This window comes from Ochotona princeps, chromosome X (assembly GCF_030435755.1).
Source record: "Ochotona princeps isolate mOchPri1 chromosome X, mOchPri1.hap1, whole genome shotgun sequence".
Lineage (NCBI taxonomy): Eukaryota > Metazoa > Chordata > Mammalia > Lagomorpha > Ochotonidae > Ochotona > Ochotona princeps.
Window position 1 is genome coordinate 50,078,787 of NC_080865.1, and position 17,684 is coordinate 50,096,470.

General features: G+C 35.6%; 1 non-coding gene across 1 annotated transcript; it reads right to left on the reverse strand.

Annotated features, from left to right (window-relative positions):
* Positions 1-3,978: 3,978 nt before the first annotated feature.
* Positions 3,979-4,082, reverse strand: LOC118760531 (U6 spliceosomal RNA). Its single transcript, XR_004996838.2, has one exon. It is a non-coding gene; the product is annotated as a U6 spliceosomal RNA (small nuclear RNA).
* Between the last annotated feature and the right edge of the window lie 13,602 nt (positions 4,083-17,684).

A 17,684-nucleotide genomic window follows, 5' to 3' on the forward strand; every position in this document is an offset into this window, starting at 1 on the left:
AAGTCCAAAGCTTTCAAATCTGTCAAACAGTACACAGAGACCCAATTCATTCTCCAAGTGCAAGTGTAAGATCTATCTTGTTGTTTTTTTATATTTTTATTAATATTTTGCATTATGTGACAGTTTCATAGGCTCTGGGAATCCCCCCACCCCTCCCCCTCCCCTCCCCCCTGGTGGATTCCTCCACCTTGATGCAGCATTACAGTTCAAATTCAATCAAGATTCTTTCCTTGCAAACATATACCAAGCATAAAGTCCAGCTACTTATTGTCCAGATGGGTTGAGCAGTTTCTTGGGGAGACCATTTCTGGTCCGACGTTAGAGCTGGTATAATATCATCACAGTCAATTAAGAGTCCCAATATAACTTCAACAGCAATTTGCAATATTATGGAATTGACATGGTTTTGAGTAACCAGTATGTTAAAAAAAAAAAAAAAAACCAAGTCCTAACCACAACCTATGATTAGCTCATTGACATCTTAATTTTAGTTTATATACAGGACCGGACCGGCTGCTATATACCTTAAAATGGCTATAAGGTACCATTCAGCTGTCTCGTGTCTATTTCATTTTAGTATTTAGCCATTTGTTGTGTTGAAGTACAATTTTGTTGATCTTGGCAGATTTTGGGATAATCTAGACTGGCTTGTAACTCTAACAAGATATTTGTCGACATTTAAGGTGCAGAACATTTTTTTTGGGGGGGGTTGTGCAGGAAAATCCTCAACACCATGGTGAGGAGTGACTAATCTTTGTGTCCCACCCAGCAAGGCATGAGCCAATCCACGGCTGGCTTCGATTTTCTGGTGACAGAAGGAGGAACGCTACTACTAGGAAAATTAACAATTAACTAGAAATTTAGGCTGCCAACTGATCACTTCAGTTCCTTTATGTATGTCTCTGAATCATTGGGTATAGAAGGCAGTTGTGATATTTGCTGGATTAATTGATCGTTTTTACAGATAAATTGAATGCTGGAGGTAAAGAAAAGCATTTTTTTGAATTATAGGAAACCCTATAAGGCATCTTCAAAAATTTCCATAGCCTGTGATTAAGGTCATTGGAAAATTATAAGAACCCAATTAAGGCAGGACTATTATTGGTCCAGGATCTTCCAGAATCAATGTTTTGGTTCCTGCACAAAATAAAGAAAACCATCATCAGTTGAGGAACTTGCTGGAAGTAAGTTAGTAGGATAAACTAATTACAAATATGTTTATAATAAGCCACCAGCTATGGAAATGAAGACAGTAGTTGTTGATATTTGTTCCTTATTTTATTTTACATATATTTGTATGTTGGTTTTCCTTCCTCTCTCTTTCTCTCTCATTTTAAAGATTCATTTATTTAGATTAAGGAAGACAGAGAAGGAGAGCTCACTCCCAAGATGGCTGCAATGCCTTAGGCCAAACGTGAAGTCAGGAACTTAAATCCAGTTCTCCATGTGAACATTTTCCTCTGCTCATCCTAGTCCATTAGCAGGGACCTGGAACCTGGACCTGGACTTGGAGGTGCATCAGCTGGGATGAACCAGCCTGCACACAAGATGTTAGCAACACAGGTGGTGGCTTTACTCACTGTATCATATACTGCCCTGTTTTCTACTCTCCCTTGTTTTCTTCTCTCCCTTGTTTTCTTACCATTTAACATGAAATATACTCATTTGGTATCATCGTATTCAAACAACACTTGTTTTTTTTTTTTTTTTTTAATTCCAGAATGTTAAGAAAAGGAGGAGTCACTGAAGGATTTTTTCTTTCCCTTTCTGGGAGGATTTATTGGATTTTAAGCTATTTTTAAAAATCATTATTCTTGTGATGTCACACCATGTAGAATTTTGGCTTTGTGATTGTCTTTAATTAGAGATATAATTTGGATTGAGGAGTTGCATATGGGCACAAAGTTGATAAGTGGTAGACTTGTTGTGGTTAATTTAATGATTTTAGCAGACCCCAAAAATGCCTAGTTTAAAGTAGGCAGATTAGCATTTGAGTTAGTAGACTCAGTGAAGTCACTATCCTCCCCAATGTGGGTTAGGTTAACCAGTTCATTGAGGGCCTGAATAGTGCACAAATATGGGGGAAATTGGAATGTATGCCTCCTGCTGGCCACCTATTTGCTCAAATTGGAAAATTATTCTTTTAGTGTCATTGCACTAACATTTACACCATTAGCTCCTATGGTTCATAAGTCTTTGGACTTAGAACAATATTATACCTAAAGTTTTCCTGAGTCAACTACTTGCAGAAAAGAATCCTGTAGAACTTCTTAGCTTTCCTGATTGTGTGAGCCAACATTTTTTTATGAATGACCTCTTGTATTATTGATTCGATTTCTCTCGAAAACCCTAAATAATACCATCAGACAAGCAATTATAAAATCCTATTAGTAAAGACTACAGAAGAAAGTTTGCTGCACACGTTTACTTCAAATATCATTTTTTGTTTGTTTTTTGTTTATTAATTACATTGCATTATGTGACACAGTTTTATAGGTACTGGGATTCCCCCCTCCCTTCCCCAAACCCTCCCCCCATGGTGGATTCCTCCACCTTGCTGCATTGCCACAGTTCAAGCTCAGTTGAGATTCTTTCATTGCAGGCATATACCAAGCATAGCGTCCAGTATCTTATTGTACAGATAAGTTCAACGGCTTGTTGTGGAGACCATCTCTGGTCTGAAGGTAGAGCTGGCAGAGAATCATCCCGATCAATTAAAAGCCCCAACATAATATCAGCCACAATTTATAACGTTATGGAATTAGTGGACATAGTATTGAGTAACCAATATGTTTAAATATAATTTTAACTGTGCTCCCATTTAAAATTAGCATGTTAAATCCTTAACTCCCGTTGTTGAAGAATGTGAATATATTTAGCAAGAGGGCTGATAAAGATTAAACTGAAATGAGATGATCGGCATTATTCTTAATTGAGCTTGTCTGTTGTCTATAACGAGTGAAAATTTGGGAATAAGAAAGTGGCACCATAGATTTATGCACAGATCCTGAAAGCTCAGTTTCTTTAATGAGTCTCTCTTCATTTTGGGAGGGGGAGTAAAGTGGGAGGGGCCATAAACATATGATGATTATGCAAAACAGATTACTTCCTGGCCATCAGGAAATCAGAATTCAAAAGCTCTCTGAAATTACAGCAATGAATATTATGTCTGTTATTTATTTTCTTTGTTGGATTCTATATTCCTCACAACGGTTAGTTTGTTTCTCTTAGCCATTTAGAATGTTTCTCCTATGCAGGTTTCTGAGAAATGAAGAAAACAAAATCAAAGCAAAGCAAATGATCATATATACAAATATATGTCTGTAAATCAATCAGTCCATACACATGCATTTTTTAATATATCAGAATTTTTCCAGTATGTGCTTTTATATATAAAATACAAACATGGAAATAAGGGAAAGGGAAAAGTACTTCCATTTTAAGATTTTTATATTTTTGAAATTAACTTACTTGCTTTGGAAAAAAGAAGCTCTAGGTTTAAGGGTATTTTACTATTTTTCTAACAGTGAAGTGAAGAGATTAATTTTATTTCTAATTAAGCCCATTTTTTGAAAGAGAGCATATTAATGAGAAAAAAAACTCACTAATTTTGGAATCAATGATATTGCTATGATAGGAAATGATACTAAAAATCCCATTCTTGGGCCCAACACTGTAGCCAAGTGGCTAAAGTCGTTGCCTTGCAAGCACCAGGATCCCATATGGGTGCCGGTTCTAATCTGACAACCCCACTTCCCATCCTGCTTGTGGCCTGGGAATATAGTCGAGGACAGCCCAAAGCCTTGGGATCCTGTACCCACATGGGAGACCCAGAAGAGGCTCTGGGTTCCTGGCTTCGGATGGGTGCAGCTCTGGCTGTTGCAGCTGATTGTGGAGTGAATCATCAGACAGATGATCTTCCTCTCTGTCTCTCATCCTCTCTGTACATCTTTCTTTTTTTTTTTTTCTTTTTTTGGCAAAAATATGGAACACTGCATGAATTTATGTGTCATACTTGTGCAGGGGCCATGCTAATCTCTATATTGTTCCAGTTTTAGTACATGTGCTGCTGAAACGAGCACTATATGTGACTTTCTAATAAAAATAAAATAAATCTTAAAAAATCCCATTCTTACTGTACCAAATATAAAATGATAAATATCCACATTTCCTGTTTCTACATACATGAGTTCAAGTAAAACTTTATTTCAGATTCAACTTTTCATTGTAATTAATGACTTCTCTAAATTAATATGTAAAATTAGAAAACACCCATAGAGAATGAAAAACAAGGCTTTGGTAATGCGACGCAATAAAACAGATTTTATATGCATTGGATTGTAGTGTCTTTCTCTTTTCTATGGACATTTTTCCCTTGGGCAAACTCTTCATTTTTGTTTTTCTGATCCATCTGGCAGAACATTAGAATTAAAAAGCCTGGTTTCATGTCCATGATCTGATTTCAGATGTGGGCAGTAAACTCTTTGAGATTGACTCAATGCAGAAGGTAGCTGGAGGCAATCTGTAGCATGATGATACAGCTTAACTCAAAGTTAAACAGCTGAACTTTGATTTGAGTACAAGCAAGAACACGTTTCCATTTATGCAAATATTTCATTAGTAAAGACTTTTTTGGCTTCCAATTTTTAGATTTTAGGTGAAAAAATTCCCTCATTAGCCTCTCACAAGGAAATGCATATTCCTTTAGGGTATATGGTTTCCAGACTTTGAGAGTTTTCAATGAAATTCAAGTGCCCAGAAAGATGAAGCAGTGAGAAGCAGTGCTCTCATAATTATCTCTTTTTGGAACCATAGTTTCTCCAGTTATTTTTTTTTATAAAATAGGTAATTCCTTGATCAAATAAGTTTGGAAATACTGCATAGTATGTCCAACTCCCTACCTCCATTTCACAATGTTTATTCACATTGTTTATTCACAATGTTTATTACCATATTGAATTATTTGATAAGTCTTCTATGAAGAAACATTTATTTCATGATTTAAACTTAGTGTTTCCCAAACATAGGTAATCTTGGATATATATATATATATATATATAGTGAAAGAGTGTTCACTAATATCAACCTGCAGGACTCACATTTTTGTTCTACATATTTGGAAACCCCAGCATAATTTCCTGCTGATTTTTGACATTATTTGTTAATATTTCACTGGGGATAGAGTCCAGATTAAGTGTCAAGGAAATTGTCTAGCCCGGATTAAAGAATATGAGAAGCTGGGCCTGGTGCAGTAGTAGCATTGTGGTTTATGTCCTTGCCTTGCATGTGCCAGGATCCCATATGAGTGCTGGTTCTTGTCCTGCCTGCTCCAGTTCCCTTCCAGGTCTCTTCGTGCAGACTGGAAAAGCAGTAGAGAACAGCCCAAAGCCCTGGAACCCTGCAACTGCATGGGACACCTGGAAGAAGCTTCTGGCTCCTGGCTTCAGATCAGCTCAGCTCTGACTGTTAGGGCCACTTGCGGAGTGAACCAGCAGACAGTCTTTTTCTCTGTCTCTCCTTCTCTGTAAATCTGACTTTTCCAATGAAAATAAAAAAATCTTGGGAAAAAAACTAACAAAACAGGATGTGAGAAGTAAGAGAAAAGTTTATAGTATGGTAATGTACTATGCAAAATGCTAAAGATATGCTTTGTTGACATATTTTCCTCAGTCTATTTTGAGATCATCTCTTATTAGCAATAGAAGCAGCAAAGGAAAATTATATATAGATGTAGAATACATATATAAGGCGTTATAGATATAATTTGCTTTTTATAAAACATTTTATTTCAGGTAATTTACATGTAGAAAACAATAGTTTCCCCTATTATTGTTTCCATATTTTAGCTGTGGTGCTAAAATAGACATGGTGGAATAAAACAATACTTTCACATACTTTAGCTATACCTGTTAGTAGTGGGACTGCTGAGTCACATGATGAATCTGTTTCGTGTGTGTGTGTGTGAGAGAGAGAGGGAGAGAGAGAAGGAGAGAGAGAGAGATCTCCATACTGTGTTAGTATTTGTAGCTTACTGTCTTTTGGATAGCAGCCATTCTAACCACAGCAAACTGATAGCTCATTGTAGTTAGGTTTGCATTTCTGGTGACTAGTGACATTGAGAGTTTTTGCAAAAAATTGTTGGTCATTTGTATTTCGTCTTTTGCTATCTGTCCTGACTGGTTGTTTTTTTGTTGTTGAATATTTAAAGTTGCTGATGATATATACTGCCTATCAGTTCTTTCTTGAGTAAGTCGCCGTAAATATTTTCTCTGTCATATGTATCTTCATTCTATTTATTGTCTTTGCTGCACAGAAGCTTCTGAGTGTGATAATCTAATTTGTCTCTTTTTCTTAACTGTGCTATTGGAAAATTATCCAGAAAGTCATTACCTACATCAGTGTTTTGATATTTCCCATTATATTTTCCAGCAGTTTCAAAGTCTCAGCTTTTAAATTTAGTTCTTAGATATATCATGAGTTGATTTTTGAATATGGTGATAGATAAGGGTCTAAAGTTATTTTTCTACACAGAGATTTCCAGTTTTTACTCTCTATATAGATATTGAAAACATTATCACTTCTTCAAAGTATATTATTGGCACCTGTGTCAAAAATCATTTGGCTGTTTGTAAAGGGATTATTTATCTAGCTCTCTGTTCTATTCCACTGGTCTCTACACCAGTTTTCAGTTTTCACTTGAGAATCATTGTTTTATTTACTACAGCATAGTATGCTTTGAAGTCAGAAGGTATCCATCTTCTCTTTTGTTCTTGTTGTGGCCTCAAGATTACTTTGATTATTCTGAGTATTTTGTGGTCCAAAATTAATTTTAAATTTTTTTCCTTATTTTATTAAAATATTGCTGAAGCTCTGGCTGTTGTGGCTGCTTGGGGAATGAATCACTGGATAAAGAATCTTCCTCTCTGTCTCTCCTCCTCTCTGTATGTCTGACAATCCAATAAAAAGATAACATTGTCATTTTGATGGAGATTGCATTGAGATATATGGATTGATTTAGGCATTAATGATATTAATTCTTTGCATCTGTGAGGAAAGAATATATTTTTATTATTTGGACCCTTGATAATTTAAAAGTATATTCACTGTATTTACTTGTAAGGCAGAGTGGCAGAAAGGGAAAGACACAGAAATAGATCTTCCACTGGCTGGGCCTGGAACGCCACTCAGGTCTCCCACGTGAATGGCAGGAGATGAAGCACTAAGGCCATTAGCAAGGACATTGGCCAGAAGCATAGCAGCTGAGATTCCAACTGGTACTCCAATTATAGGCGTTATTTTACTATTGCACTTAATCTCTGGTTGAATAATTCTTTTTATCACTCTTGCAATTTTCAATGTACAGATCTTTCACTTCTTGGGTTAAGTTTCACTCTAAGAATTTAAATCTTTGTGGCTATTGTGAATGAAGCTTCTGTCCTTACGTCCTTTACTGCAGGATCACTGTTGCTATATGAAAATGCAGATATTTTTATGTCTAGATTTTGCATTCTTTGAATTAAAGGGATTGGTTCATAATTTCTGAAAAATTTTTAGTGAAATGTCTATGTTTTTCAGTGTTCAGAATCAGAATCTGCAAGTGTGCTTGTTTTGATTTTCTACTTTTCAGTTTGGATGCCTTGTGTCTCTCTTCTCTAACTGCTATTTCTAATACTTCCAAAAACTATGTTGAATAAAAGTGGTGATGGTGGACATCTTTCTCTTATTGCAGATCTGAGTGGACATACTTTCAGGTTTTCCTATTCGAAATGATATTGGCTGTTGGTTTCTGACATATAGCTTTCATAATTTTGAGTTATGCTCCTGCTATACTTCTTGGAGGAGATTTTATTATGAAGAAAATTTGAAACTTATTAGATATTTCCTTTACAACTATTGAGATAATTATATGTTTTTTGTTTCTAATTCTGTTAATGTGACTTGTAATAGTTCTTGATTTGCAAATGTTAGGTTACCCTTTCATCTCTGGGATAAATCCCACTTTGCTGCTGTGTGAATATGTGTTCAATGTGATTTCAGATTTTGTTTGCTAATATTTTGTCAATAATTTACCTCTAAATATATCAACTATATTGCTGTCTAGTTTCCTTTGTGTATCTTGTGTTTGGTTTGTTTTGATATAAGAGAAATGTTGAACTCATTGTAACAGCTTGCCAGAATTGCATTCTTTTGATTTCCCATTAAGTATTTCTTCTCTCCTCTCCTTTCTTCTTTTTTTTTTTTTTAATTAATATTTAGCATTATATGACAGTTTCATAGGCTTTGGGAATCCCCCTCCCCCTCCCCCTCCCCTCCCCCCTGGTGGATTCCTCCACCTTGATGCAGATTTTGTCCTTTCTTCTTTTCTGTTCTCTTTTTTTCCCCCAGAATTCAGTTCTAAATACATTAGATCCTGAAGTTTCATTTAGTTGCAGACTTTTATTTATTGTTTAACTTTCATTATTTGTTATGGCTGTCTTTCATCTTCTTGAATAATTCCTGGTAATTATACATATTCAGAAATGTATCCATTTCTTTGTTTTCTAGTTTGCTGGTAAATAGTTTGTTATCTTTTTATTTCTTTGCTGTAGATTTAATATCTTCTTTTTCTTTTTTAATACCTTAACTTAGTTACATAAGCTGAACAAATTTTGGGTATTTCAAGCACAGATTTAATAGCTTAGTGAGTAAGCTACCCTTACTCCCACCCACATTCTCCATTCATTTCCCTACTTCCTCGTATTTTTTTCGTAATTCTCACAATGACATATTTTATGTTAACTGCATAATCACAGGCTCAACAATCTATTAGATAAAGAATCCAACAACTAGAAATTAGAAAAAAAAAGATCCTGCTGGTCATCAAGTGTATAAACAAAGACTGTAAACAGTAAACAATTCTCAAAATGTCAATCTCACTCATGTAGATTACATTTTTGTATTCTGTGTAACAGTTACCATGGATCAGGGAAAACACGCTTTTTTTTTTTTTGAGTTCGCTTACTTCATGAACTCCAATGGTTTCCAGTTTCATCTCTGATTTTATTTATTCAATTTTTTTCTCTTATTGTTTTATTATTCTGTTCAAATTGTTGCTCTCTTTTTCTAAACGCCAGCTTTTTACTGTGATGATTGCTTGGTTTTGGTTTTTAGTTTCAATTTAATTTCTTATTGTTCTTCTGATTATTTATATTTCTTATTTCCTACTAATTTTGAGCTTTGTTCATTTGTGTTTTTCTATGTCCTGGAGATACACCATATGATTCTTTCTTTGAGTCTTCTAATTTTATACACATTTTGATAATTCTTAATTTTGTCGCATCCCACAGTTTTTGATATGTTGTACATCAATTTCTTTTCAATAGTATTTTAAATATTCTATTTATTTTTATTGCAAAGACAGATTTACAGAGAAGGAGAAGCAGAAAGAAAGATCTTCTGCCTACTCATTCACTCCCCAACTGGCCACAACAGCTGGAACAGACCCAATCTGACTACAGGAGCCAGGAGCTTTGCAGTCTCAAAGGTTTGGGCCATCCTCTACTGCATCCCCAGACCACAAGCAGGGAGCTGAATGGGAAGTAGAGCATTGGAGAAATGAACTGCCAAATAGATAGCATCCCAAAGCCTGAAAGGGGAGAATTTAGCCACTAGGCCATTGCATTGGGCCCTTTATTTTATTTTGAAGAAATTTTATGATTTCCATGTCAAGTTCTTCAAAAATTCCTTGGTAGTATGGTAGCATGTTGTTTATTTTCTATGTTTGAAAAGGTCCCTGGGCTAAAATAATGTCTCAATTTACTAATCCTCCACCTGCAAGTGCCAAGATCCCATTTGGACCCTGGTTTTGGTCCCAGCTGACACACTTCCCATTCAGCTCCCTGACTGAGTTCTGGGAAAGCAGTGGAGGCTGATCCAAGGTCTTGGGAATCTGCACTCACATGTGAAACCAAAAGAAGCTCCTGGCTTCTGGCTTCAGATTGGCTCAGCCCTGGTCATTGTGGCCATTTTAGGAAAGAATCAGCAGGTGGAAGATCTTTATTTCTGTCTCTCCTCTCCGTAAATCTGTCTTTCCAATAACAATCAGTATTTAAAAAAAGTATTCTGCTGTTCTTATTATTAATTTCTAGTTTTATTTATTCATTTTTAGAGCAATCACAAAGAATGACTAACATTTTTTAGAATATCTGATATTGGATATGTGCTCCTGTGAATAGTGTATTATGTAGCTATAGGGCGAAATGTTTTCTAAATGTCAGATTCATTTGTTCTATAGTATGATAAACTCTGAGAAATCTTTATTGAATTTCTCTTTGGATAATCTGTTCATTAATGAAAGTGAAGCGATGACAACATCTATTATTTTTGTATTGAAAACTATAAATACCCTCAAAGGCCTGTAATATTTTCTTGATGTATCTGGGTGTTCTTGTTTTGGATTATTCGATGCATTCATAGTTCTGATTGTTTCATCTTCTCGATGAATCAATCCTCTTATCAGTGCTCAACTTGCCTTTTATGTATATTTTTAAAGTTTTTAAAATTAAATATTTATTTATTTATTTATTTATTTATTAGAAATCCATGATTGGAGAGAGAGAGAGAAAGAGAAAAGTCTTCTATCCACCTATTTACTTTGAGTATGGCTACACTGGCAAGGCTAATGTCAGGAGCCCATGATAGCTGGGGTTCTCCAAGCACTTCTGCCATGTCCTGTTGCTTTCTAAGGTACATTAGAAGGAAGTTGGATCAAGGGTAGAACAGCTAGGATTCAAATTGGCACTCATATTGAATTGCCAGTCTCTCCATAGGCAGCAACTTAACAGGCTGTATTATCACAGCAGTCCTGGTTTTATGGTTTGCAATTCAAATTCTATTTTATTGGGTATGAGTATAGCTGCTATTGCTCATTTTTGGCTTTTGTTTTTATGAATGTCTTTTTCCAACTCTCCACTTGCAGTCTACATGTGTCTTTGTGAAATGAGTTTCTTACAGGCAGCATCGTTTTTCAATCCTTTCAAACTATATTTTGACTGTGAAATCTAGTTTATGCAGATTCATGATGAAGAATTAAATATAAGCTGATGTTTTGGTAGTATCATGTCTTCAGGTTTCATGATGGTTACTTCTAATTTAAGAATTTCTAGTAAAACCGGTCTACTTATGATGAATTTTCTTGTTTTTTTTTTTTTTTTTGTCTAGAAAATATTTTATTTTGTCCTTACTTCTAAAATACAGCTTTTCTGGTTTTAGTACTTTTATTTGGAAGGTGTTTCCTATCAATACTTTAAATATATATCATCCTATCATCTTCTGGCCTGTAAGGTTTTTAATCAGAAGTATAATGCTAATCTAATAGTTTTTCCTTTATATATAACTTTAAGTTTTTTCCTCTCACTGTTTTACCATGTTGTTCTTAGCCTTATGCTGTGAAAATTTATCTGTAAGATGCCTTACAGATCACATGAGTTTGAGTCTCTTGAACTTGTTGCAAGTAAATATTCATATCTCTTTCAAGTTTGGTGATTTTTTTCAAATATTATTCCATTCAGTAGTTTCCCAATGCCTTTTTTCTTTTCTTCTACTTGAGGTATCCTTATAATACAATTGATCATTCCATGGATTTCATCTGTCACATGGACTTTCTTTATTCTTTTAAATTACTTTCTCTTTAGTTTTTTTTACAGGGTTTAAATATCCTGTCCTTCACATCATACTATAGTTTTTTTTCTTTTCTCTTTTTAGATTTATTTGTTTTCATTGGAAAGGCAGATCTGATTTACAGAGAGAAGAAGAAAGAGAGAAAGATCTCCTGTCCGCGGCTTCTCTCACTAAGTGGTCCCAAGGGCCAGAGTTGAACTGGCCCAAAGCCAGGAGCCAGGAACTTCTCCCGGGTCTCGTATGTGGGAGCAAGGTCTCAAGGCTCTGGGACATCCTCTACTGTTATCTCAGAACACAAACAAGGAGCTGGATGAGAAGTGGAGCCACCCGGACAGGAACGAGCACTCATATGGAATCCCAACACTTTCAAGATGAGGATTTAGCTATTCAGTTATCATGCCAGGCCCCAGAAAAATTTTCTACCGTTTGCTCTGGTATTCAAACTCTTAGTTGTGCTTTTTATGTTATTTATGAACTATTTCAGCTTCAAAATCTTTGCTGATTCTATGATTTATGTAGGTTTACTTTTCATTTGTATCATGTGTTGTTTTGTCCATTTAAATTTTCCCCCTTCATATAATTAAGATTCCTTTGTGTCATGATTTTTAATTACTTATCAGTCATTCCTTTAGATGAAAATCTACTTTGTCAGAATTACTGCATTCTTTTGGATATTTTTTGTTCCTTGATTCTTCATGTTCTCTCTGTCCCTTACACTGATATCTCCATATAACTTTTGATAGTTCCTTCCCTTAAAAAAAGATTTATTTATTTTAATTTGAAATAAAAATTCTCAGAGAAAAGGAAAGACAAAGAGAGAGAGGGCTTTCATCTGCTGGTTCACTCCTCAAGGCCACAGTGGTCGTAGCTGAGCCAATCCGAATCCAGGAGCCAGAAGCTTCCTCCGATTCTCTCACATAGGCACATGGGCCAAGAACTTGAGCCATCCTCCATTACTTTCCCAGACCATAGGTAGAGAGCTGGATCAGAAACAGAGTAGCTGGGATGTGAATAGGAACCTTATGTAATGTGATTATTACAGGTAGAGGATTAGCATGCTATGCCATCACATTGGTACCCATAGTCCCTTCTTTTCATCAAGTAGGCTTTATTAAAAGATTTATTTAAAAGTGGAATACGAAGTTTTACTTGATTTCCTGCTTTGACTTTGAACCCACATGAGCTCAGAAGTGTAATGTCTGAGTGATTTATCTGGCCACTTGTCAATGAAATTTGGTTGCTTCCACTATATTTACTTACTATATAAATAATATATATTGACTTCCACTATATTTACTTACTATATAAATAATATATATATAAATAATATATAAATAATAAATAATATATATAACAAATGCAAAAAACTAAAGCAAGTGAACACTGTCTATGCCTTGGAATTAAAGTGAGTTTTTTTTAAATAAATGCAGATACCCAGATGTCTAGAACAGTATATAAAATATTTTGACAATAGGGCCTTATTTTCTTTCTTACCTGCTCTTTTTCTCTTTCTCTTTGCTGTGTGTGTGTACAAATGTATTTCAGCATGATATTGATTCATATAGAACTAAGTTATAACATAAAATATTATAAAAATAAAGGTAAATGAATAAAATAAACAAATCATAATCCAAATCTTCATATCATCTGGGGAGGATTACTTTTAACATTTTGATGTTTTTACTGTCAATATTATATAAACGTATATATGTATTTGCACAAACCAAGGTAGAGTGTGGGAATAGTACATATTCTAATGTGTTTACAGATTTTCATCTCTATTTATTTAATATTGTGCTGTGAACTTATCCCATACCATTTAAAATGCTGAAGAAATACTATTTTAATAGCTGAATAATAGTTCACCTGACCAATTCCATTTTCCTGGATATTTGCCATATTGTAAACATTGTTGGCCTATGGTAAATTTGTATGTTCATAATCTTTTTTTAAACAAATTCTTACTTTCATCTACAGCATTGATTTTTTAAGTGGAGTTACTGATGGAAAATTTTAGTCCCATGTATTTGGAACAATTTCACAAAAGAATTGTGTTACTTTGCAAATTCTTTCCCATTCACTCCCCAGCATGTTTCTTTAACTATAAGTTTTTGGGTTTTATTAAGATTTATTTTTTGTTGGAATAGCAGGTCTACAGAGAGAAGACGAAACAGAGAGAATGTTCTTCCATCTGCTGGTTCACTTCCCAGTGGCCAGAGCTGAGCCGATCTGAAACCAGGAGCCAGGCATGTACAGGTTCCCAAGGCTATAAGCCATCCTCTATTGTTTTCCCAGGCCACAAACAAGGAGCTGGAAGGGAAGTAGAACAGCTGGGACATGAACTGGAACCCATAGGAGATGCATGTGTTTGAAGGGGAATGGGTAGCAAATCAAGCCATTGGGGTGGACCCTATAAGAGGAAGTTTTTAAAGAAACCTTTGAGCAACTGAACTGATAAAAATAGATGAACAACTCTTCTGTTCATAGCTCTGCCTCATCTGAGAAATGATTTTTTCTCTTGATGTGTATATAAAGTCAGCCATAGAAATACTGGTGTCTAGATACAAGTATAATAGTATGATATTTCGTGTTACCTAAGAAAATGCTGTTCATCAAATAGACACTTTAGATAAATTTGACTTAAAATTTTATGAGCATTCTCCTGTGGAAGGACAGAGAGAATGCTGAGATAGTGTTTCTTAGGCACATTTGTGACTCTCCCTAGATATTGTACTATGGAGGCATAATGCACTGGAATAATGGGAACTAGCTTTACAGATTCAGTCCAGCTATTAGGAATCTCAAAACACCAACATCAACACTTAATTACAACAGTATTTTTGCTAATTCTGTGTCTTTTCTTTTTTGAAGTCTCTGAGGTCATGATTCCAGGGATTTTGTATTTTGTGTAGCTTGCAATTCACATGTGAAATGCGATTCTTTTTTTCTTTGTTCTGACCTAAATCTAACTACGGAGTTATTAAGTTTTTGAAATATATAAATTATTATGTTTCTATACTCATTCTTAATATAATCATTTAAATTTTGGGGGGGAACAGACACTGCTGTTTTTCTAATGGAGAAGTCGCATTATTACTCAGTTTTTCTTGTCTAATATTTTTGAATAAAATATTTACTTCTTCATTGGAGAGCAAGATGAAGAGACTGGGAAAGGGAGAGATCTTATATCTGCTGATTCGCTACCCAAGTGGTTGTTATAGCAGTGTGGGTTGGATCAGACTGAAGTCAGAAGACAGTAGCTCCACCTTTGCTTCCCACATGTGTAACAGGATCTCAAGTATCTGTGCATCACCTGCTGCTTCTTAGCATACTGGTGGGGAGCTGAATCCAAAGAAGGGCAGCCAGGACTCAAACTAGTATTCTGATTTGGAATGAGGATATTACAAATGGTGGCTTAAGCAGCTGCACTGCAATGCTAGCCCTATGTTAGTGCTTATTTTTTTTTTTATCATTTGTTTATTCGAAAGGCAGAGTTACAGAATGGTAGGAAAAGACAGAGGGATCTTTCATCAGCTGGTTTATTCTATATATGCCACAATGGCCTGAGATGGGCAGATCAAAGACCAGGAGCCAGGAGCCTCATCTGGATAAGCCACATGATTGGAATGGCCCAAGTTCTTTGGACATCCTCTACTGCCCTCCCAGGTACATTAGTTAGGAGGTGTATTAGAAGTGGAGCTTTGACTGGGGCTCGTTGGACATAGTTTGTCTCGAATCCACATAAACACTCAAAATGGTATTGCCCATGTATTTGGTTGAATGAAGTCAAAATCAACATTATGACAAAGAGAGGTAGATTTCAGTTCTTGAAGGGAGGGATAGTATGATAGTAACAGTGATGGAAGGTGCTGAATTTTATAGAAATTTTGCCACTGTAACTTCTGTGTAAGGCAGATGAATGAAGTTCATGAATGAATGAGTTATAAACATGGGAAGAATTCATTCTGTTTTCTCTATTAGAAAAGGAATCCAAACATCACTCTGATTTTTCTGTCCAATATCAAGAGTCAATCATTTCATTAGGGAAATATGCCATCTCAGTGCTTTTAAATTAAAATAAAATTTTATTTATTTGAATAGATTTTTTAAGGGAAAAAATGCACTTAAAAGTCAGAGTTGCAGAAAGAGAGGGAGGTACAGAAATGAAGAATGTGTTACTTTGGTGTCTCACACCCAAATGGTTGCAATGGTTCTGACCAAAGTCAAAATCCTGTAACTCCATCTGGGCTTCCCACATGTGAATCAAAGGCCAAATTAGCAGCAAGTTGAGTTGGAAGTAGAGCAATAAGAACTTAAACTACTGTACATACAATATTCCAAGATCCAGGTGGCAGGTTAACCAACTGCACCACAACGCCAATCCCAGACTAATGTCTTGTTCACTTTTCAAAATCCCGCAAGCTTCTTCCAGCTCTCTCACAAGAGTGCAGGTGCATAACCATTTTGGCCACCCATAGCTTCTTCCCAGGCACATTAGCAGGGAGTTGGGTTGGAAGTGGAGCAGCTATGATTTGAACTTATACATATATTGAATGCCACTATTGTGGGTAATACCTTAAATTATTACATCATAACGCTGATAAACCTTTCTGACCTTTATGAAACTACCCTCAAATTTTCCCATTGAATGTGACATAAACTATAGGTTTTTCTTAAAGATGCTTTATGTTGAGGAAGTTCTTTTTTTAGTGTTATTCTTCTGTTAATTGTGAAAGGATGTTGTACGTTGCCATTTTTTTTTCTAATTTTTATTATGAAGTCATAAATACAAGGAGGAGGAGAGTTAGGGAAAAAGATCCCCCCCCTTTGTTGATTCACTCCTCAAGCAGCCACAGCAGCAAGAGCTGCACCGATCCAAAGCCAGGAACCCAGAGCCTCTTCCAGGTCTTCTCTGAAGGTACAAAATCCCAAGGCTTTGGGCCATTCTCTACTGCTTTCCCAGGCCACAAGCAGGGAGCTGGATGGGAAGTGGAGGCTACTAAGATTAGAACCGGCACCCATATGGGATCCCTGCACGTGTGAGGTAAGGACTTTAGCTGCTAGGCTACCACGCTATGCCCAGTTCTTTAAAAAATTTTTTTTTCTCCATAAATTGAGATGATTGTGTACATCATTTACCTTCATTTTGTTCATTGGTTTTTTTTTTTTTTATGATTTAACTTCCTAGAACTGTTTGAATAGCTATGACTTGGGGCAAGGAGGTGGTAGCTATTGATTAATAGTTCGCCCCATTTGTGATAAAGAGGGTAAGATCATCTTCACTTCATGAGAGTAGCTTAAGGTTTACCTCAGGGCCTGAAGTGGAGTTATTTCTGTAAGCGGCATTAATGTAGGCATAGCAAAGGGAAGTATAGTTGAGGGAGGAAAAGAGATAAGTTATCCTAAGAGCTAGATATTGAAGGATACTTGTAAAAGGAAGGAATTTTAAGAGGCTACTATAACAATCTATCTTTGACAGAAAGTAGCAATTTTCCTTAAATATGTATGCTCTTCTTATTTACTAGTAGAATAGCTAGTTCACTCTGTTGGCACTCCAGTGAATACTACACTTTTGAGACGCTCATGAAACAACATGTGGCCATATATCAAAGTTCTGACCAATGAGATGTGAGAAAAGTGATGTGTGCAATAGCTGTGCTGTTTCCTCTGAAAACAAATAGCATTTCTCCTTCTTTGTAACTTTCTTCTTGGTTAGATGGAAAATGAATAAAACAATGGAAACTGAAGCAGCCATTTTAGAGCAAAGGGTAGAACCTATATTTTGAGGATGCTGGTGAAACTATGTGTCCCTGATAGTTTCAGAATTTTCGATCAGCTTTGCATTACCGATTCAGACATTGCATGAGAAAAAATGGAATTTCTGTATTCTTTGTATGGCTACTATTTTGATTCTAGATATGTGTTACAAAGAATGAGCTAACAGAATAACCTATTCACTTCCCGTATCTCGGTATAAGCTGCATTACAGAGTCCTCGCTCATGAGGCTTACAGGTTAGATCTGTTT